The sequence below is a fragment of the Chrysochloris asiatica genome, unplaced genomic scaffold, assembly GCF_000296735.1.
Source record: "Chrysochloris asiatica unplaced genomic scaffold, ChrAsi1.0 scaffold00441, whole genome shotgun sequence".
Taxonomy (NCBI): Eukaryota; Metazoa; Chordata; class Mammalia; order Afrosoricida; family Chrysochloridae; genus Chrysochloris; species Chrysochloris asiatica.
The window spans coordinates 1,277,746-1,289,388 of NW_006408959.1; the positions used below are offsets into that span (position 1 = coordinate 1,277,746).

The 11,643-nt window shown below is 35.5% G+C and overlaps 1 pseudogene; it reads right to left on the reverse strand.

Annotated features, from left to right (window-relative positions):
• LOC102825483 overlaps positions 1-10,653 on the reverse strand; it is an 18,177-nt pseudogene extending 7,524 nt beyond the window's left edge.
• Between the last annotated feature and the right edge of the window lie 990 nt (positions 10,654-11,643).

Sequence of the window (11,643 nt, forward strand, 5' to 3'; positions counted from 1 at the left end):
AATCTGTTCTTCAGATGATCTCTAAATTCAGGTGGGATAAATTCAAGGTAATATTTTGGCTCTCATGGACTTGTTTTCATTTTCTTCAGCTTCATCTAGTAGCATAGTGGTTATAAACTGGGCTGTTAACCTCCAGGTTGGCAGTTTGGAATTATCAGCTGTTCTGCAGGAGGAAGATGAGGCTTTCTGCTCTTATAAAGATTTGCAGCCTCATAAATTCTGTGTAGGGTCACTATGAGTTGAAACTGACTCCATGGTACTTAACAACAATAACAATATAACAAGACACACAAATAGTTTTAAAATAACAAAAGTATTACTGGTAATATAAATGCTACTTAATTGGTATATAAATTTACACAAATGTCAATCAATTGCAAATATTTGAACAGTCAACATTGACTAATGTGTCTTATTAGCAAATATAGAATGTTGCTTCCATTGATAAAGATATGTGTTTTCTCTAAATTATATGTTGAAATTGGTCCAAAATAGATCACATGGTTTGCTCCCAATCAACAAATGCCAGCAGCACTTTTCAAATCATAGTGTGTTGTTCAAAACAGTGGAATTGGTAAACAACTTAACAACAACCAAAAAGGCAAATAGCACATCTAAGAACCAAGGAGAGACTTCTACTTTCTCAAAATTTTGACTGATTAAATAACAGATATTGTACCATTTTCCTGTATGGGCAATGCATCAATAGTTTATGTTTCCATCAAATCACACTTTCAAAGACTATGAGGGTGAAAACCTTAGTTAATATATTAAAAGATGAAAATACTGAGACACAAGTTATGAAGTGAAGTATCTAATCACAGACCTCAGTCTTCTGGATGCAGCACTTTGTGACTAACCTGATAAATAGCATCCTATAGCTTAGTGTTGGAGTCCTGATGGTCTGGTGCTGTGGGTTAATGTGCTGTACTTCAAAGTCAGTTTGAACTACAAGGTCTTTGGTTCAAGCTCACCGGCTGCTTCTCAGAAACCCTACACAGGGTCACTATGGGTCAGAACTTAACAAAAACAAGAGCATAGCTTTATATTGACCTGTTAAACAATTTCACAAGAGCTATTTTGTCTATTGAGTCAGAATTGACTCATTGGCACTGGGGAAAAAAACAATTTTGTTCATTGCTCAAATCTTTGAGGTAGATCTGACTAATGAAATAATTCCATTACTTACAGGATGAAACAAATAGCTGTGTCTTCAAATTTGACGGAGTGGGACACTTGGCCTTTTCTTGTCTGCTCCCCTATACTCTGTATGATTTCACCAGAGGAATATACAAAATACTAGATAAGTGGTTATGCTCTTCTGTTTAAATTATTTCTACTTTCATCATTATTTTAATGTTGTTGTTAGGTGCCACTGAGTCAGTGCCAACTCATACTGACCTTATGTACAACAGAACAAAATACTGCCCAGTCACGTGTCAACCTCACAATTGTTGCAACACTTGTGCCCATATCTGCTGCCACTGTACCAATCCATCTCATTAGGAGACTTCCTCTTTCTCTCTGACTCTCCTGTTTATCAAACATGACATCTTTCTCCAGGGAGTCGTTTCTTGTGATAATATGTCCAAAGTATGAGAGAAAAAGTCTGGCTATACTGGCATCCAATGAGCATTCACACTGTACTTTTTCTACATAGATATGTTTGTTTTTTGGAGGTTCATGGCACTTTCAATATTGTCCTTCAACACTATAACACAAATGCATTAATTCTTCTAAGGTCTTCCTTATTCACTGTCAAACTTTTGCATGCATATGAGGTTCTTGAAACTACCATGACATGGATCTTTTTCTTCAAACCTCCATTTTACCAAACATGACTTCCTTCTCCAGGGACTGGTCCCTTCTGATAATATGTAAAAAGTATGAGAGAAGAAGTCTGGCCATCCTGGCATCCAAGGAGCACTCTGACTATACTTCTTCCTACACAGCTCTGTTTGTTGTTTTGGTAGTTAATAGTGCTTTCAATATTCTCCTCTAACTCCATAACACAAATGCATCAACTCTTTTAAGGTCTTCTTTATTCACTGTCCAATTTTCACATGCATTTGATGTTATTGAAAATACCATGTTTTGGGTCAAAGATGCCTTAGTCCTCAAACTGACATCTTTGCTCTTCAACACTTTAAGAGTTCTGGTGCAGCAGATTTGTCTAATATGTAAGTGTAGATGTGGGATCTTAGCAAAATGAAGTCTTCGACAACTTCAATTTTTCACCATTTTTATGAATGTTGTTTATTGATCCAATGGTGAGGACCTTTGTTTTCTTTACATTGAGGTAAATCCCATACCAAAGTCTGTGGTCTTTGATATTCATCACTAAGTGTTTTAAGTCCTCTTCACTTTCAGCAAGCAAGGTTATATCATCTGCATATATCACAAGTTGTTAATGAGTCTTACTCCAATCCTTATGTCATGTTCATCTTCACATATTCCAGCTTCTCAAAATATTTGCTCAGCATACAGATTGAATAAGTATGAAGAAAGCATACAACCCTGGTGAACACCTTTCCTAATTTTAAACCATATGGTGTTTCCTCGTTCTGTTTTGTCTATGTACAGTTTCCTCAAGAGGACAATTAAATGTTCCATAATACTCATATTTCACGATGTTGTCCATATCTGGTCATGATCCACACAATCAAAAGCCTTTGTGTAGTCAATAAAGCACAGGTACACATCTTTCAGATATTATCTGCTTTCAACCAAGATCCATCTGATGTCAGCAATGATATGCTTCATTCCATTTCCTCTTCTGATTCTAGCTTAGACCTCTAGAAGTTCTCTGTCAATGTATGGTTGCGGTTATTTTTGTATTATCTGTAATAAAACTTTACTTTCATGGGATATCAATGATATTGTCTGATAGTTTCCACATTCCATTGGGAATTCCATTCTTTGCAATGGACACAAATACAGAACTCTTCCATTCAGTTGGCCAGGTAGTTGTCTTCCACATGTCTTGCAGACATGAGTGAGTACCTCCAGTGCCACAGCAGTTCTATGAAAAGTTTCAATTTGTGATCAATCAATTCCTGGTGCCTTGTCCTTTGTCAGTGTTGTCAATGCACGTTGGACTTCTTCCTTCAGAATCATTGGTTCTTGATCTATATGCTCCCTCTTGATATATTTCTACAACTATTATTTCTTTCTGATATGTTGTTGTTGTTGGGTGCCATCGAGTCAGTACTGACTCATAGTGACCCTAATCACAACTGAATGAAACACTGCCTGGTCCTGGGCCAACCACACAATTATTGCCACACTTGAGCTTATGGATGCTGCCACTTTGCCAATCCACTTCATTGGGGATTTTCCTCTTTTTCTCTGACCCTCCACCGTACCAAACATAATATTCTTCTCCAGCTACTGGCCCCTCCTGAGAATATGTCTGAAGTATGAGAGATGAAGTTTGGGAATCCTGGCCACCAAGAAGCACTCTGGCTGCACTTCTTCCAACACAGATCTGTTGAGTCTTTTGGCAGCCCATGGCACTTTCAATATTCTTCTCCAAAACCATAACTCAAAACCATCAATTATTCTATGGTCTTCCTTATTCACTGTCCAGCCTTTGCGTGCATATGAGGTTATTGAAAATACCATAACTTGGGCCAGGTGTACCTTAATCCTCAAGCTAACATCATTGTTCTTCAACACTTTAAAAAGGTTTTATGTAGCAGATTTGCTTAATGCAATGCATTGTTTGATTTCTTGACTGCTGCTTCCATTTCTTTCATCTTTGTTTGATGCTTTCTGAATCATTCAATATTTTGCCCATAGAATCCTTCAAAACTGCAAGTCAAGATTTGAAGTTTTTCTTCATTTCCCTCAACTTGAGAAAAGCTGAGTGTGTTATTCCCTTTATTTTTAAACTACAGGACTTTGTACATTTCATTATATCTGACTTTGTCTATTCAAGCATATCTGACTTTGTCTTCTCAAGCTGACCTTTGAAATTTTGTGTTCAGCTCTTCTACCGCCTCATTTCTTCCATTTGCTTTAGCATCTCTACCCTAGAGAGCAAGTTTCAGTTTCTTCTGACATTCATTTTGGTCTTTTCCTTCTTTTTTGTCTGCTTAATGATCTTTTGCTTTCTCCCTGTACGATGTTCTTGATGTCATCCCACAACTCATCTAGTCTTCAGTTTTCAGTCATTAATGCATGACATCTGTTCTGCAGATGATCTCTATAAATCCAGATGGGATATATTCAAGGTCATATTTTGGCTCTCAAGGACTTGTTTTAATTTTCTTCAGCTTTAGCCTGAATTTTCGTACGAGCAGTTGATGGTCTCTCCCACAGTCTGTACTAGCCTTATTCTCACTCATGACCTGGAGCTTTACCACCATCTCTTTAAACATATGTATTCAATTTGATTTTTGTGTATTTCATCTGGTGAGGTCCATGTGTATAGTTGTTTTTACCTTGTTTAAAAAAAGTATTTGAAATGAAGAAGTCATTGATCTTGAAAAATTCTATTCTGTGATCTCCAGCATCATTTTGACCATCATGGTCATATTTTCTAATTACTGACCCTTCCTCTGTGTGCCCAACCTTTGGATTCCAATTGCCAGTAATTATCAGTACATCTGGAATGCATGTTTGGTTAATTTCAGACTGAAAAAGTTGGTAGAATTTTTCAATGTTTTCATCACTGGCTTGACGTTTGTTATATAAATTTGAATAATCATGGTATAAACTGATCTTCTTTTCAGACGTATGGATATTATCCTGTCACAGACTGTGTTGTACTTTATGACTCCTCTTGAATTGTTCTCTTTGATGATGTATGAGATGCCATTTCTATTCAACTGGTCATTGATAGTATAGTAAACCATGTGATTGTCAGATTCAAAATGGTCAATACCAGTTCATTTTAGCTCACAAATGCCTAAGATATCAATGTTGATGTGTTCCATTACCTTTTTGACAATTTTCAATTTTCCTATATTCCTACTTCATACATTCAATGTTCCAATTATTAATAGATTTTTACAGCTGTTTCTTTTCATTTTGAGTTGTGCCCCATTTGCAAATGAAGATCTCCAAAACTTTACTCCATTCATGTTATAATGGTCAACTCTACTTTGAGGAGACAGCTTTTTCCCAGTCTCATTCTGAGTGCCTTCAAACCTGAGCAGCTCATCTACAGGCACTATATCTGATACTATTCCAGTCTTTTTTTTATCATGTTTCAGTATTTAATAATGTGTTGCTGACAGTGTTCCACTACTATTCATAAGGTTTTCAGTGACTAAATATTCAGAAGTAATCCTTCTCTCCTTCTTCCTAGTCTGTCTTTGTCTGGAACCTCAGCTGAAATCTATCCACCATGGGTGATTCTGCAACACACAAGCAGAATCACAGCAACACACAAACCACCACAATATGAAAAACTGACAGATGAGTGGAGGATTATTTTAATAGATTAAAATATATGAATATTTTTGATGTGCGTAGTTTTGATTCATGCATCCTATTTATTTTGCATATAGCGCCAATTATATACTTGAAATTATCCCTGGGCACTGGATATTATTGAATGCTAATGACTCTACTCTCAGGGGTTTCCTCTAGTGCCCCAGCACTCTCATTTTTTTAGATACAACTGAATATTGAGATTCTTAATATAAAACAGAATTATTCCAATCAGGATCTCAGTCATTTAAAAAAAATATATGTCCACTCATCATTGTCTGCACTTAAAACATCTTTGCACCCTTACCAGAAATCCTGGGTTGCCTATCCAGTAGGAAAAATGACAACTTGTGAGTATCTGTTGTTATTCATTTAGTTTTTTCTTTCTACCTTCTCACTGTTACTCTTTGAATTACCAAATTCACTTCTATCCTATATTGCTCACTGACTTATTAAAGACAATGTAGATGAGATTAATATAATAATACTTGCATATGGAAGTGTATTCACACAACATAGAATTAGTTTATACTCATTACATCTAAAAACTCAATCCTAGACCAGACAATAGCATCAGACCTTACTGTTCCAAAAACAGACTCTAGTGCCTGAGTGGTTCTGTGTACTGCTCTTAGCTTCAGTGTATAGTTTAACAGCTTTACTTATTATTAAAATATTAATGCAGGTGAACTTTGTTTTATTAAAAAGTAATTAATAATTTGTGTGTATTATTTTTGTTCTGTGCTGTTGAGTCAGTTCCTACTTAGAGTGATACTATTTAAGATTTCTGAGACCATAAATCTTTACAGGAACAGAAAGCCTCATCTTTCTCCCATGGAATGGCTGGAAAAATGGAGTTGTGGACCTTATGGTTAGCAGCCCAACTCATAATCCACTACACTACCAGGGAACTATATTACTGGTAGTCAGGTAATTATTTAATTTTGTTTTCATTGTCATGCACTCAGATTTATATTTTGGTTATACAGAGTGACTAAGTGACTGTTATTGTTAAGTGCCATAAAGTGGGTTCTGATTCACAGCAACTCAGTATAGGGTTTTTGAGGCTGTAAACCTTTGCAGGAGCAGAAAAGCTTGACTTCTGCCATGGAGTAGCTAGCGGGCTAGAACTGCTAACTTTGTGGTTTGTAGTCCAATGTATATCCTACAAAGCCACTATGCTTTCCCTACTTGCTTTAAAAAGTACAGTTATTTTTGCTTAAATTTCTATTTCAGTATGTTCTAGTAACATATTATGAGAATATGTAAACATTTGCTCTTGATTCCTTGCATAGAGTTACCACTATGACTGCTCCCCTTGTCAGAATATAATTCACCTTGAAATATTTGAAAGACTGATAAAGTTATTGATAAAAATTTGATGGATGTGTAGGTAAATGAACAAATATATCAATGATAAAAAATTATCTTCCAATTTTTGTCTTGGATATTCAACAACTTGTTTTTACATTTTGAGTGTTCAGGACCATATAATATTCTAATAAACCATGGAGAATTCTCCAGTGCCTAGTATACACTGTCCACCTTCCAACTTGCAGATCCAGAATGACGTGATCTTTTGAGACTCCACTCAAATCAGTATGTTGTTGTTGTTGTTAAGCGTCGTCAAGTCGATTCCGACTTATAGTGACCCTGTATCCGAGAAGTGACTGGTGATTTCAAACCACCGACTTTTCGGTTCAAACCAACATTGTAGTCCAATGCTTATCCTCCAGTGCCACACTAGGACTTCACATATCTATATGCTGTTGTTAGACACAGAGGTTTAACAGTTCAAAACTACCACAAAACCACCACCAACAACAATAACACTATGAGTCAGTTCAGCTCATAGTGTCCAGTATAAGGTTTCTGAGGAACAGCTATCTGGTAGGTATGAACTGTTGATCTTGTGATTAGCAGTCCAGTGCTTTTGCTGTACCAGGATTCTCACAAAGAATACAATCAAGAAAACTCTAAGGAACAGTTCTATACTCACAGTTCCATACTAAACCAGTTTAGAAAATTTTACACTGTCATATTCATTTTAACAGAAAAAAACTACTTTGGAAAAAGCAGAGTGCTGTGTTTTCCATTTATTTTTTTGTTTAATTATTTCAAATTAGTACTGTGGTTATAAAATGTAAAAATGTAAGTGATAATGCTTAATACTCTTGTCAGTGACTGGTAATTCTCATTCATTTTTCTTCAGCATAGCTATCATTTTGAGTTTCTCCCCTATTTCAAATACTTTTAATGCAAACAGGAAATTAATAATGCAATTGTTATTACACATTTTTGTTGATAGAGGCTTAAAGATTCCCCAGAGCTGCATATTAAGTAAGTAGCAGTCAGAATACAAAACTTAACTTCCTTTGAACACCAGTAAGTTTAATTATGCTATACTGATACATGATTTTAAAGCTAGAAACCTAAAATTGATTCTTATTGTTGTTAATTGCTGTTGAGTAGGTTCTGACTTATAGTTATCCTGTATAGGATTTCCAAAGAGCAACTGGTAGTTTTGAACTGCTGACCTCATAGTTTGCAGTCCAGTGTTGACCCTACAGCACCACATCAGTAAGTATAAAATAGTTTTATTCACTATATGTTCAAAGCATGAAAGCCCATCAAATTTCTATAATATGGCAGTAGAAATCTGACACTGACACGATTAATATTGATATCTCAATCTTCAGAAAGTAGCTGTTATATATACAGTATTATTGTGGTTAAGTGCTATCAAGTTGGGTCTGACCCATAGTGACCATCTATAGTGTTTCCGAAGCAGCAGACCTTGCAGTTCAAACCAACTTTATGGTCTTGTGCTTTTCCTACTATGCCACATCATAGCTACTTATAAATATTGAATATTTATTTTTCACCAAATCAGTCCTACAATGTTATTAATAAACTTTCAATAAGGCAATAAGAACAAGAATAACTCAGTGAACCATTTGGGTAGGTCTCACATTATTCAAGATTTTAAGTATGTACCAGTTTTATGGAAAATATAAGGATATCCTATTGAAAAAAGTATTCAACACATTTTATTTACTCAATTTTAAATGTAATTACATACTGATTGTAGCAAATGTTATAGTCTTATATTAACTTATAATTAAATGTATTAAAGTCCATTATTTGCAATCTATAGTACTGTGGAGATTAATTGGAAAATAAATGAATGCATGAATCAATCAATCAATAACCAATCACATTTTTTCGTAAGTTCTAATACATTGAAATATATATTTGTGGTAAGAATGCTTTTTATTAGAAAATTAAAATCATAAAAGTAGACATAAACATTAAAACATAATATAGCTCCCCGTTATTAACTATCACCTAGGGAATGTGTTTTAAGTAATCAGTTAGGAGGTAATCAATAGAGTTGTGCTCCAGATCTGCATCACTTTCATATACGAGTGTTCCCAAACACCTGGTTCATGTGGATCCTATAGTACTCAGACAACTAGAATAAATCAAATAAGTGAATTGTCACCCTTATCTAGGAACATAGTTTATCTTGTTGGGCAACAATGTCACTGGTAGATTCAAAATTTCTGGTGGAGAAAACACAATCTGTCATCTACAGACACAAGCCTGACTTTGAATAAGTGCTTAGATCTTAATAGATTAATAGTCATTTGCCTTTTAGTTCTCAAGTTATTGCATTTAACTTTTATCAATATACCTTTCCAGTTTGCATAATTACAATGAGTATTACATTTATATTATGGTATATGAATAATGTAAACTACATATATATTATAAATAACTAAAACATGATGTTATTACAGTTTACTTGGATGATTATGGTATCTAGGTTAGGAAGAAATGAGCCTTTTATTAAATATTCTAATAAAAATGTTTTATGGGAAGAGTGATGTTGTTGTTTTTAAGTGCAGTTGAGTAGCATCTGACTCATAGCAACCTTGTATAGGATTTCTGAAGAGCAGCTGGTGAATTATGAATTGCCAACTTTGTGCTTCAAACCGATCTTGTACTCCAGTGGGTGTCCTATAGAGAAAATCAAATGTCAAAATGAAAATGAACATCTTAGCAGTTGCTATGAAGAGATCTATGTAACCAGTATGATGATTACAGAAAGAATAATTTGTAAAGGTGAATATCCAAATAAAATAAAAATTGATTGTGGTAGAAATGGAGATAAAGATATTTTTTCCCTTGTAGCAAAAATGGATTAAAACTACTTATAACATTCTGAGATACTCTGATAAAATTATAGTCTCTTTCTAAGGAGCTCTGGTAGTATAGTGGTTATGAATTGGGCTGTGAACCACAAGGTGAGCAGTTCGAAACTATCAGCTGTTCCACAGGAGAAAGATGAGGCTTTCTGCTCCCATAAAGATTTGCAGCCTCGGAAACATTGTTCAGGGTCACTATGGGTTGGAACTGACTCGACGGCACTAACAACAACAACATTCTTTCTAGATTCTGTTTGGTCACCAACTAAACATGTCTAAATTTATTCTAAGAATAATACTTGTGCATAGAAATTACCTAGGTTAACTCAATAAATTTGTCAGAAATATCTTTGGCTTCCAGTAAATATATTGCACCACAAATTAGTGACAGAAATGGGTATCAGTATGGGCACAAGCGTAAATTTTATATTTTACTGCTACCTAGAAATAAGTTAGACAATCAAGGAGACTGAAGGCATGCATATGAGTCAACATTTAGCTATTTTATACTAAAGATCACCAATTATAGAGGATAAAATGAATAAATGGGAGTCAATAAATATATGTAGACTAATTGATTTCCTCATTTCGATTCTTCATACATTTTAGGGATTGTTTAGCTTTGACTCTCCAAGTCCTAAAGAAAATATTCTAAAATGTCTAACTCTACCATAGTGACTGAATTCCTACTTACAGGATTTTCTGATGTGTGGGAGATCAGGGTCTTGCACACCATGCTATTTCTACTGATGTACTTGGCTACTCTGATAGGCAACTTTCTCATAGTCACAGTAATCACCATTGACCAGAGACTTCATACCCCAATGTACTTCTTTCTTCAGAATCTGTCTATCCTGGACATGTGTTACATATCTGTTACGGTACCTAAGGCATGTGTCATTTTCCTACTTAACAACAAGGTGATATCCAAGGTTGGATGTGCTTCTCAGATCTTCATCATGTGCTTATGTGCTTCTGCAGAATTGCTTTTCCTCACCGTCATGGCCCGTGACCGCTATGTGGCCATCTGCCAGCCCCTCCACTACCACGTGGTCATGAATTCTCATGTCTGTGTCCAGATGACCCTGACTTCTGTGCTTGGTGGCCTGGTCTACGCAGGTGTGCAAACTGGCAGCACATTCCGTTTGTCCTTTTGTCAGTCCAATGTGATCCATCAGTTTTTCTGTGACATTCACTTCCTGCTGAAAATCTCTTGCTCTGACACCTTAGGCAATGAGATTGTAATTCTTGTCTCTATAATAATGATAGGCGGTGGCTGCTTTGCCTTCATCACCAAGTCTTATATTCACATATTTTCTACTGTGCTCAAGTTTCCAACCAGAGGAGAACGAGGTAAGGCCTTTTCCACCTGCATCCCTCACATCCTCATAGTTACAGTCTTTCTCAGCTCAGGTGCTGCTGTGTATCTGAAGCCAACATCCAACTCACTTTCAACCCAGGACATGATCATGTCTGTGTTCTATTCCATAGTTCCTCCTTTCTTGAATCCTATTATCTATAGTCTTAGAAATAAGCAGATGAAGAAGGCTATAAGGAGAATTATGAAAAGAAAAGTGACTCTACTCAAGAAAGCTACAAGATAATTACTTCAAGGCATTCCCACTTTGTGTGAGTTTGAAATGCTTCAAAATTAATGTTCTTGTTTATTTCTAACTTTGGGTTTCCTGACTTGAATTCTAATTGACAGTTTTCATATTATGTGCTAACAAAGAAATAAAATATGAGCAATTTATTTGATTTTCACCAAAATACCAAAATTGGCCATGCCCTGATTCCTTTAGCATCACTATTAATAGTTTTATATTTTGCTGAACAGTTTTGCCATGTATTATCTTTTAAATCTAGAGGTTTATGAAGCCCTGATTGACAAATGATTAAGTGCTAGGTAGGTAATCAAAAGGTTATTAGCCACTCCATGGGAGAGAAACCTGGAAGTCTGTTCCTGTAAAGATCACAGCTTTAGAAACCCTAT